General features: G+C 61.0%; 1 protein-coding gene and 1 long non-coding RNA gene across 3 annotated transcripts in view; both read right to left on the bottom strand.

Annotated features, from left to right (window-relative positions):
* Positions 1-4,024, bottom strand: part of Fbln2 (fibulin 2) — a 38,794-nt gene extending 34,770 nt beyond the window's left edge. For both annotated transcript variants that reach the window (XM_077106176.1, XM_077106177.1), the window contains exon 1: positions 3,949-4,024. The gene's annotated coding sequence lies outside the window, so the exon portion shown is untranslated. The remainder of the gene's footprint in view (positions 1-3,948) is intronic.
* A 3,272-nt stretch (positions 4,025-7,296) lies between these two features.
* Positions 7,297-13,161, bottom strand: LOC143638404 (uncharacterized). The gene is made up of 5 exons (XR_013154604.1): positions 13,057-13,161; positions 11,559-11,785; positions 11,059-11,137; positions 8,040-8,116; positions 7,297-7,715 (listed from the first exon to the last, which is right to left on the bottom strand). It is a non-coding gene; the product is annotated as an uncharacterized LOC143638404 (long non-coding RNA).
* Between the last annotated feature and the right edge of the window lie 1,457 nt (positions 13,162-14,618).

Genomic DNA, 14,618 nt, shown 5'->3' with positions numbered 1-14,618 from the left:
CACAGACAACAGGGTCCTGGGGACCAGGAGTTGTGAAAAGGACCAGGGCAAGGGGCCACCACAGCCTGAGTCCATCTAAAGGGACCACCGAGGTGCCTGGGGCGCTGGGCAGGCTGCATCCACCCCTGCGTCTCTGCCCACCCCGGGGCCGGGCACAGCCACCTGGCCCATTTCACAGCTGGAACAACTGAGGCCGCAGAGAGGACCCCTATGACTGAGCACAGCTCCGTCCCCGCGCACCCCAGAGCCCTCTTCCCACGGCCAGGCTGTCCCCTGTCCCCGCATGGACTCCAGCAGAGCCCCAGCTCCGTGGGATGACCGAGCCCCAGGCCAAGACTCCTGGCCGCTGCCCAGGGCGGGGGTGGCAGCCCTTCCAGACCTGGGTGGGGACGCTGGCCAGGGACAATGCAGCCCTGGGGGCGCAGCGGGCTCCCCACCCTGAGGAAGGAAACGGCCTCCCTGGACCAGCCTCCCCTGCGGCCTGTGGGGACAGAGATGGGCGTTTGAGCCTGTTTAACGAGGACAATGGTGCAAAGTGACGCAGGGGCTGACCCCCAGGGCCTGGGAAGGACATGCCAGAGGAGGTGGAGAGTGGCACGCGCCAGCCATGCCAGCCAGGAGGGCCCCTTGCTGGGGACCTGGCCTCTGTCCCAGCCCGTCCTCCTCAGCCTCTGCGTGACTGCGGGCAGGCACATGCATGTGAGCCTCAGTATCCCTGCCCTGTCCCCTGCAGGCCTCCCACCTGCTGCTCTGTCCCCCAGTCCTGCCCCACACCCGACTGCACAGGGACCTCTAACTTCCAAGTCTGACTGTCTCCTGCTCCTGCTCAGAACACACCAAGGCTGCCAGGCACAGGGCAGCACACCTGTCATCCCAGCCACTCGGGAGGCTGAAGCAGGAGGATCATGAGTTGGAGGCCAGCCTCAGCCACTTAGCGAGGCCCTAAGCAGCTCAGCGAGACCCTGTCTCTAAATGAAATATTAAAAGTGCTGGGGTCGGGGCTCTGTGGCCGAGGGCCCCTGGTTCAGTCCGGGTACCAGGAGACCCGTGGAGAAAGCAGAGCTGACCTGCCTCCCCAGGAGTCTGGCCCAGAGCGCAGGGCCACCAAACTGGGTCCCCAAAGGAGGCGCTGGCTGCCCCACCCACGCTGCCTCAGGGAACGGAGCTGGCAGCTGGCTGTCCCTCTGCCCCATGGGGTCCCCCAAGTCCCTCTGTGCGGTGTCTCATTTGCGGGGAGTGGCCAGGGGCTTAGGGAACCCGTTCCCACCCCGCAGCCTCTAACTGCCAGACACACAGAGCATCTGGTGCCAAGAGGACACACCCCAGAGATCCTGGAGGCACAAGACATGGCCGTCCCCACCTGGTGGTCACGCGGGGACACCGTGAGCATCACACCGATGCAGGAATCCTGTGCTGGCTGTTACGGCCCCTAGAAAGGCCCCTTCAACATGGAGGACTAAGGCGTCCCCTTAGGTCCTGGTCCACTCCACCCTGACCCTGTGGGAAGACAGTCCCCGCACCTGAGCCACACAGGGCAGGAGGACTTACTGAGCACCTATTATGTGGCTGTCCGATGTGGACCAGGCTCAGGGAACTCCCCACAGGGTCAGCGACACCCAGTCCTCCCTCTCTCATGGCTCAGTGACGGGAGAGGGGACAAAGACCGCAGGAAAGTCTGGGTTGAAACCTCTGCTCTTGCTGGGAGACCTTTCCTGGGCCTCCCTTCATCTGTCACACAGGGGCAAGCATGTGGCCTCCCAAGGTGGCAGTCAGCATCTGGGAGGCAAAGTGAGGGATAAGACCTGATTCAGCTGGGGACGGTGGCCCACGCCTGTCATCCCAGGGCTGGGGAGGCTGAGGCAGGAGGATCGCGAGTCCAAAGCCAGCCTCAGCAACAGTGAGGCCCTGAGCAACTCAGGGAGACCCTGTCTCTAAATAACATAGAAAATAGGGCTGGGGACAGGGCTCAGGGGTCCAGGGCCCCTGAGTTCCATCCCTGGTACCTGCTCCTGCCTTCTGCCTGGGAGGACCGCAGGCCTCTGTCCCCCACAGTCCAGCATGAAGGCCACCCGTTGCGACTCCCATGCCTGGTAAGATAACGAGGCTTCCCAAGATGTGCGTGGGGACAAAGCTTGACCCTGGCCGTGAAGCCCCCAACACCCAACGTCCCCAGCAGTCAGAGCAAGGAACGGTCCAGCAGGCCAGCCAGGAGCCGCCCAAGGGCACAGCTGCCCCACCCGATGGGCAGCACCCGCCTGTGGGTACCAGCACGACACCAGGATCACGAAACGCAAGAGCCTGGGATTCTTTTTCTTCAAGAGAAGACGGAAATCCGGACTTTGATGTGAAATCGGCCAACTTGTTAGTGCTGGCAGCTAATTAAATTTTCTAGAATAATAACACGCTCAGAGCCAAAGCAAACAGCAGGGCGAGCCGCGGGGCTGGCGGGCTGTGCCTCGGGGAGAAGGTTCTCTGACCTCACCCCTGGTGTCCTGCTCCGGATCAGAGTGGGGAGCCGGGGCGGCCACTCTGCCCGCCCTCCTGGGGACGCGATCTTCACCCCCATTGTCATATGGAGAAGTGAGGCCCAGGGCCCGGGTCCTTCAGTCCCAAACAGTCACGGCTTCTCCTGGGTGCCAAGCCCCAGGGAACAGAGCCCTGCCTGCCACCCAGGTCCTAGGGGTCCCGGGACCAGCACCCTTCCTTCTCCTGCGCTCTGCTTGAACAAGCGCCCACACTATAGCACTTCCACGGCCACCACAGAGCTGGAACGAGAACCCTGGGGACACAGGGTGGAAGGGCACCCCTAGCGGGGAGCCCGAAGCACCAGGAGGGGAGGGGACAAGAGCCCGGAGAGAGACAAACCCACCCCTGGAGGCTGAGCCCCTCCAGACCACCCAGGTGCCTGCAGCAAGGGACCCTGGCCCAGAGAAATGCCCCGCCAGCCCCCAGGATTCGGGTTCCCCACCCCACCCAGGGCTGCCCAGAGACCCACAGGTGCCTGGGACCGAACGGTCATCCGTGCATGGGGCTGTGCCAGGCTCCGGTGCCAGATTCCCAGAGCAGGGGATGTCACGTCTGAAGGTATGTGAGCCACACGGATCGTGTGTGGGAGACATGTGTGGCCCATGTGACGGGGCCTTGCGTGTGACAGGCGCCCACGTGGGGTCCCCTGCTGCCGCCTGCGGTGAGGGCACAAGCTTTTAGTAAAGACACCCACCACCAAGAGGGTGTGCGCGTCTGGGGGCCACTTGCTCGCTTGTGTGCAGGAGCACGTCGTGCAGAGGGGCCCAGGGGAGGGGGTGCAGAGGGGCCCAGGGAAGAGGGTGCAGAGGGGCCCAGGGGAGGGGGTGCAGAGGGGCCCAGGGAAGAGGGTGCAGAGGGGACCCGAGGAGGGGGTGCAGAGGGACCCAGGGGAAGGGGTGCAGAGGGGCACCCGGGATGGGGTGCAGAAGGGCCGTGGGGAGAGGGTGCAGAGGGGCCGCGGGGAGGGGCGCGGGAGCCTCTGGCAGGGGGCGGCGCTGGCGGGAGGCCGGGACGGGACGCGCCCCTGCGGAGGGTGTGAGACCTTCCGCTGCAGCGGTGTGTGTGGCAGCGAGAGGGGGCTGGGGACAGGGTGGCGGGGAGGGAGCCAGCCCGCGAGGCCCCAGTCTCCCCTGCCGAGGTGGGCGACCCGGGGCGGGGGGGGGACAGACCCGGGGGCGAGCGCAGCCAGCGGGCGAGCGAGGCGGCGACAGACGTGCCAGGCGGGGACCTGCCCGCTGACCCGGCGCAGAGCGAGGGCCACGCGGGCCGGCGGCGGGGAGTGGGGGGCAACCTGCGGGATCGTCCGCCCGTCGGCCCGCGGGCTTCGTGGCGCCCCCAGCCCCGGGCTGCGCGCGGCGGCGGGGCCGGGGCAGCGCAGGCGGGGACCGGCGGGCCCGGGGCGCACGGGTCCCGCACACTCACCGCGGGGCTGTGCTCCGCCCGGCGTCCGCGTCCGTCCCGTCCGCAGTCGGCGCGTCGAGAGCCGGGCGCCCCCAGGCTGCGCGCGGCGCGGGGCGGGGCGATCAGACCACGCCCCTGGTGGGAGAAGGCCACGCCTCCTGGGCGGGGCGGATAAGCAGGCCACGCCTCTGGGCGGGCGAGGATGTCACGCCCCTGGACGGGGCGGAGCAACCAGGTCTCGCCCCTGGGCGGGGCTGGTTAGCAGCCACGCCCCAAGGGCGGGGTCTCGGGCCTGGGAGCTGGCAGGGGCGGCCCGCGCAGACCCCTTCCTTGTGCTGCTGCAGAGCCGGAGCTCGCCTGGTGCCTGGTCCCGGCGCCCTCCTCCTCCTCCGTCCTGGCTGGACCTGGAGTCCCACATCCGGCCCCATTGCCAGGGGCGCGCTGGGGAGCTCTGGCCTCAGCCTGCCTGAGCCTCATGGTCCGCCTGGACCCCTGACCTGGGTGTCCATTGACAAGGCCCCGGTGATGGCCTGAGGACCTCGGAGGAGACCCAGCAGAGGCCCACCGGCCTCCCTCCAGCCCCACCCTCTTGGCTGCCTCTCCCGGGAGTCCCCAGGCACCCTACCTCTGCAGGTCCTGGGGGACACAGCGCCCAGCCTGGCTGATCTCAGCTGTTAATGGGGAGACGTGGAGACCGGGTCCTGCAAACTATAAACTCAACATATCAACTCCGGGGGCTGAGACCACGGGCCCCAGTGGAGGCAGGAGGGGAACCCACCATCTGGTCCCCACCCTCCACCCTCAGCAGATCCAAGCTGCCTTCCAGGTCCTTCTTCTGCCTCCCAGGGCTCAAACTCCTGTCCAGACCAGGCAGGCACCCGGCACCCTGCAGCCCGGGGAAGAGGGTCTGGCCCAGCGCCCAGGCCCTGCAGCAGGAGCCAAGCTCAGGCTCCTTCCTCCGCTCCCACCTGGCATCCCAGCCTCCAGCCAGGCCCCAGCAGACGTAGTAAAATTCACATCCCCTGAAACCCACCATCTTCCCTGTTATAAATGTTCCGATTCAAAGTTTACTTAGAACTGTCCAGAACTTTCCTCTCTCCCTCCTTTACCCCCTTCCCCGACCTGTGTCTCTCCTGGCCTCTGCATCTCTGCCTGACCCTCTGTCAATCAAGAACCTCATTGACCAGCAGCCCATTCCCCCCCCTCCGAGGTGCATGAACAGCCCCATGTCCCTACTTAGTGGCAGCCATGACCCAGGAGTGAGTGACCACTGCACCCCAGGGGCTCCCTGCAGCCCAGGACAGGAGTGAGGCAGTTACATGCAAAGGCACAGAGAGGGAAAGTCACCTGTCCGGAGTCACACAGTTAGGAAGAGCCCCTGGCTCACAAACGGGCCAGGAGGGGATGAGGGGCCAAAGTTTGATCTGAGAACCTGCGGCAGCTTCCTGTCTAAACCTGGGCAGCGCTTTCACTCTCTGGGCCGGGGGAGCCCCAGGCCTGGCGCTGCCCTCCAACACAGCAAGCTGCTTCCTGACCCCTGTTATGTGAGCTGGAGCTGCGGCCTCCACGGCGTCTCCCCTGAGCCGGGCCAGGGCTGCTATCGCAGACAGAGCTGCATCACACACCAGGAATCTGGGGCCCAGGGCCAGGCTGACACACAGCTGAAGGAAGTTACTGCTGATAAGGCGGAGACAGAATGGTCAAAGAGGCAGCGGTGTGATTTACATTCATGACAATCTCACCGGCTCCCAGGGACCAAGGGACCAACTGGGTGGGCCCAGCCGCACCACCTGCACCACCTGGCCAGTCCAGATGGGGAAGAGAGGGCTCAGTAGCGTTTATTGGGACTGCATCCTTGCTGGGCAGCCTTGGGGAGGTTACTACACCTCTCTGAGCCTCCGTCCTGGCATAATAAAAATAACTCCATTCGACACTCACTAAAGGTCTGGGAATACGGGCTTTGGAACCCAAAGGCTTTGGTTTAAACATACAGCTTCTCTATGTGACCTTCAGCAGGTGGCTTTACCCCTCTGGCCTCAGGGTCCCCGGGTACAAGTGGCTCCTGACTCGTTGGATTTTTTATTTTTTTCTTTTGTTTTGTTTGGGTGCCAGGGATTGAACCCAGGGACACTTAACCACGGAGCCACGTTCCCCAGCCCTCCTTTCAAATTTTATTTAGAGACAGGGTCTCGCTGAGTTACTTAGGGCCTTGCTGTTGGCTGAGGCTGGCCTCCAACTTGCAATCCTCCCACCTCAGCCTCCCGAGCCACTGGGATGATGGGCGTGGGCCACCGTGCCCGGCTCCTTGGACTGTTTGGAAGTCAGGTGGTTGAAGCCGCATGTGGCATATCAATCATCCCTGACTAATTTCATTGTCCTTATGATTTCAAAAACAACTTGAGCCGTCAGGAGGAGAAGAGTTTTGTGATCCGAGCGTCCCTGGCAGCCAAATGTGGCGGGGAAGGAAGAGCACCTCTGGGTGCAGACAGCTGGGGGGGCCCCTGCGTCCCCAGGTCCCCTCTCCTGCGGGCCCCCCAGGGCTCTCTTATCTCTTTAGCTTCCGACTGGACATCTACGGGGCAGGGTGAGTGTGTGGCCCGTCCCCAGCTACCGAGGGGACAAAGGAGGCCAGTGTTAGAGCCGGCCAAGACTCCGGGGGCACATGTATCATGTTTCCACAGATCTCGGGAAGACATTTACTGCGGCTTCGGTCGGGCTCTGCAGGTTTGGTCTGGAGGGACAGGGTGTTGGCGGGATAGAACCTTCTAGAAGTGGAGCGCAACAGAAAGCGGTGAGGTCTTTGGGGGCACTGCCCAAAGTGTGTCTCCCAGGACCCTGGTTAGTTCCCACGAGACTGGCCCCTGAATCTCCCTGGCTCCCTGTCTCACCATGTGACGATCCACCCTGATGCCACTCACCCAAGGCACCCTGGCCAGGATGACAGTACCAGGCCCTTGAACCTTCAAAACTCTGAACTCACTATACTTTTTTTTTTTTTCTTTACAAAGTAGCTAGCCTCAGGCATTTTGTTGCAGTAAAGCTAAGACACGGAGAGTTCAAAATAAGTAAATAGATCCCCCAGGTGATCGCAACGCCCTGTCTAGTTTGCAAAGTCATATTCTAAAACTCTATCGGGGACAGTGTGACCCTGGATCTGGGGTCTTTGTTGGGCATCAGGATGGCAGGTCATGCTATTCCCTGGGGAGGTGGGCCTCCGTCTGGAAATCAATGTCTACACTTTAAACATCATCTTAACCCAATTCCTATAGCTCAGAGGTCACCTCTTAGCATAACCTGCTACACATGAGACCAGTGTCAGGGGACAGCCAGGTGTGGAACACGAGGCTAAGGGAATAATTCCAGTTGAAGTGGCAGTTTCTTGCACCCAAGAGCCTTGGCTAGTGCAATTTAATTCATGGAGGATTCCTGATGTATATTTTGGGGGGTACCAAGGATTGAACCCGGGGGGCCCTCGACCCCTGAGCCCCATCCCCAGCCCTGTTTTGTATTTTATTTAGAGACGGGGTCTCCCTGAGTTGCTTAGGGCCTCACTTTTGCTGAGGCTGGCCTCCAACTTGTGATCCTCCTGCCTCAGCCTCCCCAGCCGCTGGGATGACAGGCGTTGCCATAGCTGGGCCTCTGGTCCGATTTCTGACAGGCATCCTGGCAGGTCCTGCATGGCAGGTCAATTGGTAGCCTCGGGCTTGAGGTCCATTTCTTCTCCGTTAGATTTGGATGCAGCTCGATATTCACTCAGCGCCAACTCTCCAGGATGATCCCGGTAAAACCTTCCGCAGCCGCCACAGGCTCATCAGCCAATCAGAACCCGGGAGACCGCCCCTCGCCCGGTGGGCTCACCCTGGGCTGGGCAGAAACCCTGTGGGCCCAATGGGAGAGCAAGTCGCCTGCGGTTGGTGACTAATAATAACACAAGCAGGTCCCACCCACTGCACAAGTGCTGGCCCAGGACGGGAGCCTAGATCTGATTCTCATTAGGTGAATCTGCTGAAAGAGGTCGCGTTAATGGCAGGGCGTCCCCACCCGGAGTCCCCACCCTCTCCTGGGTCCCTCCGCAGTCACACTGCCTCCCCAGGTTACCTTAGAAGTCTTACCTGCCCTCCCACCCGCTTGGGAGGCTGAGGCAGGAGGATGCCAAATTGAAGACCTGCCTCGACCATTTAGCAAGATCCTGTCTCAAAATAAAAAAAATAAATAAAAAGGGCCGTGCGCGGTGGCCCAGGCCTGTCATCCCAGCAGCTGGGGAGGCTGAGGCAGGAGGATCACAAGGTGGAGGCCAGCCTCAGCAACTTGGCAAAGCCCTAAGCAACTCAGCGAGACCCTGTCTCTAAATAAAATATAAAAAGGGCTGGGGACGGGGCTCAGGGGTTCAGCACCCCTGGGACCAAGAAAATAAATAACTGGGTGACGTGGAGCCCACATGAGGGGGAAGAGAAGCTCAGGACCCTGACTGCAGGGGCTGCGTCCCATCCTGCTTCCACGGGTGACAAACTGAGCTCTCTGGAGTGTCCCATCCTCTGAGCCTCAGTTTCCCCACCAAACTGGCCTCCTTCTGTCAGCAATGGTGCCCAATGTCTGGCCTCAGCTCTGACCCACGGCCCAGCCGCAGGGAGCAGGCAGCCACCAGACAAAGGGGCCTTGTTCCCGCCCCTGCTCCTGGAGGGACATCCCGCAGTGGCTCCGCTGAACAAATCCAGATGCCACCTCCCGGGAGGGGTCGATGGGCAGGCAGGCGGCATGTCGGGGCCCCGCCCGGAATTCCAGATGCCACAGCCTCCAAGGGAGGCCCGTCCCCCCTCAGCCAGACAGAGGCTGCTCCAGGCTCCCCAGTGGGGGAGCCCGTGGGGACCGGCTCCCCCTGACGTCACCCAGTCTGCTGCCAAACCTCTGGGTGGGCCTTGCCTCCAGGCCCATTTTACAGATCGGAAGCTGGGACCTTGGAGGTCATGGCCACCAGCCTCCAGACTCAACCAGAAGCGGCAGAGCAGCCTGGCCACACCCTGAGGCTCCCTGCCTGGGGTCCACGCCAGTGTCCTCCCAGGCTGCTGGTGGTTGTGGGAGGGGACACTGAGCACAGTTTGGCTTCCCCTTGGCCATTCAAAGAGTACACAGGGCCAGTCGAGGTGGCCCACGCCTGTCATCCCAGCGGCCTGGGAGGCTGAGGCAGGAGGATCGCAAGTTGGAGGCCAGCCTCAGCCACTCAGTGAGATAGATATAAACAGTGCTGGGCTGTGGCTCAGGGGTCAGCAGCCTGAGGGGTCAGAAATAATCCTGGATTTCTGCAGCAAACCCCCCTCCAGGGGACCCGAGGGCTCTTCTAATCTCTTCCCCCTGCAGGACAAGGGCAGGCTGGCCTGGCCTGGGGATGGATCTGCTCCACAGGGAACTAGGCCAGCCATGGGGGTCGGGGACAGGGCCAGCCGGAGCCAAACAAGGGCCTTTTGTGACAGAGGGGTTTGAAGCTGGCCCTGTGTGCACGCATGGGATTAAGGTCAGGAGTCTGGCCAGCAGGAAGGGGCTGATCCAGGCTCCCGCTGGGCCTGCAAGTGGAGGCTTAGCAGTCAGGCTGGGCTCTGGGTGGGGGCGGGGACTCACCACCATCTGGGCTATTAAGTGAGAGAGACCCGGGCAAGTGTCCTGGGGTCAGGAGACAGAGCCCAACTGGCCTGTCCCCCACCACTGCTCAGATCAGGGGGCCTGGTGGTCGCCCCCAGTTGTGCAAAGTGAGGTTGAGGGCCAAGTTGGTTTGGAGCCTCCAGGTGGCCCCTGGGCACGTGGGACAGTGTCCCAGCCACAGGACCGGTGTGGTGATCAGAGGCTGGGGCAGGAGGAGGGACCTGTTCTCAAAGTTAAGGAGAGGTCAAGGCCACGGTGCATTGAGGACAAGAGGCAGTCTGTCCCAAGAGAGCCACCGAGGGATGCATTGGCTGTCCGCAGCATCATCAAAACCCTATGCTCTGTTACCACAGCGCTCTATGCAGTCTACAGGGACAAGGACAGCCACCCGTCATCCCAGAGGCGGTGGAGGCTGAGGCAGGAGGATCGCAAGTTGGAGGCCAGCCTCAGCCACTTAGTGAGCCCCTCAACAACTCAGGGAGACCCTGTCTCTAAATAAAATACAAAATAGGGCTGGGGACGGGGCTCAGGGGTCCAGTGTCCCCAAGTTCAATCCCCGGCAGCAAAAAAAAAAAAAGAAAAATAATCAGAAATATCCCCTTCAATGTGATCTCAGGTGAGCGCTAATTTGTCGAGTGTGATTTTGTCCAGAAGCATTTCTAACTCTGTCCCCACGTCACAAGGACAGCCATGTTATCCAGGGACCTTATCTCTCCGCCACTTCCAGAGACCTCCAGGCCCCCAAGGAACGTGACTTCCCATGGGCTGTGACTAGGAAGATTTCCTGCGTCAGAGAGAAAGACAGAAAGTGCCGAGAACTATTTTTCTCTACTTCTCCTTCAAAAGTGAGCAACGTTACACGTTCCCAGAAAAAAATATGTCTATAAAAAATGGCTTTTTTTTTTCCTTTTTTCAAAACAGAAAAAAAAAAAAATCAATGAGAGGAGGGATCCTGTTTTGCAGTCTTGCAAATCTCCTCAGTGTCAGGCTTAATGGGAAACAGCTGGATTTGCAAAGCCGGTTACAACATGGGGTTCTCACGGAGCCATGTGAAGAAATTCTGGCCTCACGCAGATATTTAGTCAGAAGGGAGGATAGCGGGTTGGTTTTTTTTTTTTTTTTAATTTATTTTGGAACCAGAGATTGAACCCAGGGACCCTTTACCCCTGAGCCCCGTCCTCAGCCCTTTTGATATTTTATTTAGAGACAGGGTCTCGCTGAGTTGCTCAGGGCCTCACTAAGTGGCTGAGGCTGGCCTCCAACTTGCGATCCTCCTGCCTCAGCCTCCTGAGCCGCTGGGACGACAGGAGTGCGCCCTGGCACCCAGTGGCACAATGCTTTAATGGCCTTTTACGATTTTTATGAATATTTTTCTTTGCTACGACACTGAATGAAATTCAGCAAAGGGTGATTTCTCCAAGTTCAGTTGCTCTGTGGCATCTACAACTATCTGAGTGGACTTTTCAAACTTGATCATGTGACAATCCAGGGACCTACCTTGTTCTTTTAGCTGCCGTCTCCCCGCCTGCGAGAGAGTTTGTGGCAATATGCACTGGTCGTGTGGAGAATCAGCAGCCTGCCAAATGTTGACACGTGTCTCAGGCCGCTCTTCTCCATGGTGACTTAAGAGGGGGACAGTGGACCTGGGGCTCAGGGTGTCCACAGATGGCAGCTCCACTCCTGGGCCGAGGGGAGGCAGGACATCATGGAGGAAGAGTGTGGGGAGGGAGCAGCTCCCATGGGGACCAGGGAGCAGGGACTCCACTCTCCAGGGACAAAGAGAGACCCCCAAGCCACGGCCCCAGGGCCACCTCCTCCTCCACACCCCACCTGCCACCAGGGGCCACCAGGGGACCCCAGGGAGCCATTCCTTGCTGGGGCTCAGGCCTCACACCCCTCACTCCTCCTCTGGACCTTCCTGGATCGTCCCCACGGGGGGCTCTGGGGACACCCCACAGCCACAGCAGGACAGCACATCCCACTGTTGAATGACTAACCATCAAATTCATAGCTGTCACAACCTGTCTCAGCAGCAAAGTCCCTCAGCCTTGGCCCCTGGTCCTTGGGCGTCTTCCGACACGCTGATTCTCCCGTGGAGGCGAGGGTTTTGTTACCGGCAATGACTCCTATCCCTTGTTTTCCTCGAAGCGACATCTCATTTCATTCATTTTCCACAAAACAGCTGCCAAACGCCCGAGTCTGAGTAACCGGTTTGCTATTTGTTCTTGCAAATTTAAAGGAAAAAAAAAAAAAAAGTGAATCATAGGCCAGACACCCAGACGCGGTGGCCCACACCTGTCATCCCGGCAGCTCGGGAGGCTGAGGCAGGAGGATCGCAAGTTGGAGGCCAGCCTCGGCCACAGCGAGGCCCTCAGCAGCTCAGCGAGACCCTGTCTCTCAATAAAATGCAAAATAGGGCTGGGGACGGGGCTCAGAGGTCGAGAGCCCCTGGGTTCAATCCCTGGTACCAAAAAAAAAAAAAAAAAAAAGGAACCTGAAATCAGGAGAAGGTATCAGCAACACCAGCTGCCCACCCTGACCTCTGCCCCACTCCCCAATGGCCGTCCACCCTACAGTGGCAGCCGGAGGTAAGCCCTGCTGTCCTCAGCCCCAGGAGGCTTCTTAGCATCTCTCCAACAAGGACGCTCCCTGGACCTCAGCCCAGCCCCTCAGGGACAAGGGGACAGGAGGAGGGGGACGGTCAGAGGGTGGGACATCTGCAAGTTATGGGGAGGCGGGGGAGGGCCTGGGCGCAGCCTGATGCCTGGAGTGTGTCCCCACCCACCATAGGAGGCCCCGTCCCCAGCCCTTTTTAGTATTTTATTCAGAGACAGGGTCTCCCTGAGCGGCTTAGGGCTTCGGAAGTGGCTGAGGCTGGCCTCCAACTTGCGATCCTCCTGCCTCAGCCTCCCGAGTCACTGGGATGACAGGGTGGGCACCAACTCGCCCGGCTTCCCCCCCTGGTTTTTAGGCAGAGGTGAGAGACGGCTGACCACAGAGCTTGCCCCACCCCCAGGTCACCCAGCAAACAGCCAGGGTCAGCCAGGAGCCGGCCCAGCCCAGCAGCCCAGGGGAAGGCCGGGCCGGGCTGGAGGTGGTGGCCGAGTTCACTTCTCAACAACAGCAGGGGACGCAGCCAGAGGTCAGGACGGCGTGTTCCACAGCTGGGCTCCGGGGACCCGGCCCGACCCGACCTGTGTCCAGCTGCTGCGGTGACCCTGGCCGGCCCTGTCTGTGCTCGGTTTTCCTCCTGAGCTGGGAGCGGGCTGGGAGGTCTTCTCGGGGTCAGGGGACCCTGCCTCCGTGGGCACCTCCGGGTTCGGGGACGGGGAGGAGGGTGTCACACACGGGGACACAAAGGCTCGGAGACCCGCGTCTTGCCGCTGCCCGGGGTCAGCCAGGCTCCAGTGACTTCTCACAGTGACCCCAGAATCGCTCATTTCTGGAGTGCCGACCGAGTGTCCACCGTTGTTCTAGAACCTTCTGTGGACCCACCTGGAGAAGGGGCTCCCGAAACGGCCCCATTCCACAGCGAAGCCACCGAGACCAGGGAAGTCACATCACTCGCCCGGAGCCACGGGGACGTGGGCCGAGCAGCACCTGGCCTGGACAGATGGATGGACGATGGACAGGTTGGCCCTCCAGGCCCAGGCTCTGCCATGGGTGGCTTGGAAAGGCAATGTCAGGGCCGGGCACAGGGGTCACACCTGTCATCCCAGCGGCTCGGGAGGCTGAGGCAGGAGGATCATGAGTTCAAAGCCAGCCTCAGCCAAAGGGAGGCTCTAAGCCACTCAGGGAGACCCTGCCTCTCAATAAAATACCACATAGGGCTGGGGAGGGGGCTCAGGGGTCGGGGGCCTCTGGGTTCAATCCCTGGTACCTCCCCCGAAATAAAAAGCAACGTCAGGACCTGACCCCTGGCCATCCGTCCCCAGAGCCCCCAGCCTTCCCTCAGACCTCTTTGGATTGGCTTAGACATCGGGAGGCGGCTGTCCTGACGTAGGACGGTGGGGTCAGAGCCCCTGCGAGTGGGCCCCCCTCCCGTGCTGGGGACAGCTGGGGACTGGATCTTGGCTGACACAGTCCCTTCTTTCACAGTGACCTGTTATTTATCTGGGTCCAGCCACACCCACGTGAGCTCCCTCGGTAATTCTGGCCTCTGCAGCAACAACAGAGTCGTAATCTAGCCGTTGGGGGAGGAAACGGAGCCGACACAGTGTCTTTCCCGTGGTCCGGAAGGAAAATGGTCATGGCAGATACTGTGCAGGCCACCGTGCCATCCAGGAGGGGTCTCGGAGTTCTGGGACACGGGAAGGCTGACTGTCACCCACACGGATGGCCCTGGGGTTAGTTTTCTGTTACTGTAACGAAATCCCCCAGGCTGGGTGACTTGACAAAGAGGAGGTTTATGAAGGCCATAGTTCTACAGGCTCCAGGGCCTAGGGCCCGTGACTGCTTGGCTCTGGTGACGACCCCACTGTCCTCAAGACACATCCATACACAGACCTACTGTGACGGCTGAATAAGAGCAGCCTCCAGAGTTACGCAGTGCACCACCTGAACAGCTGTTCACGTCACCTCTGCCTTAATTAACGTAAGTCGCTGAGGCTGGCCTCCGACTTGCGATCCTCCTGCCTCAGCCTCCCGGGTTGCTATCACACCTCGCTTAAGCGCTGGCTCTAAGAGCGTCACCCAGAAGACACACAGCATGGCCACAGGTACCCTCAGGGGGCACAGGGAGCGGCAGCCCTCCCAGCCTGCGCGGGGCCCTCTGAAGTTGAGTCACTGGCTGTTCCTGGAGGCAGGAGTGGGTGGGCTGGGCCGGTTCTGTCTGGGGCGGGGGAGCCCAAGTTCCTCAAGGAAGGGACCCGGTGCCAGCTGGCCTCAAACGACTGCCCAGGGCAGCAGCCAGGAGTCAGACAGGGGGGTGGGGACGCAGCCCAGAGCGGCCACACCCAGGCCTGGGCCAGCCGCCTGCCCGCCCGCCCACAGGGCTGGCTGCTCCTGCCCCAAACACAAAATCCAGGGAAGCCAAGAAGATTGCAGCCCGGGTCTGC

Source organism: Callospermophilus lateralis, chromosome 20 (assembly GCF_048772815.1).
Source record: "Callospermophilus lateralis isolate mCalLat2 chromosome 20, mCalLat2.hap1, whole genome shotgun sequence".
NCBI lineage: Eukaryota > Metazoa > Chordata > Mammalia > Rodentia > Sciuridae > Callospermophilus > Callospermophilus lateralis.
This window is presented reverse-complemented; position numbering and strand designations above follow the sequence as displayed.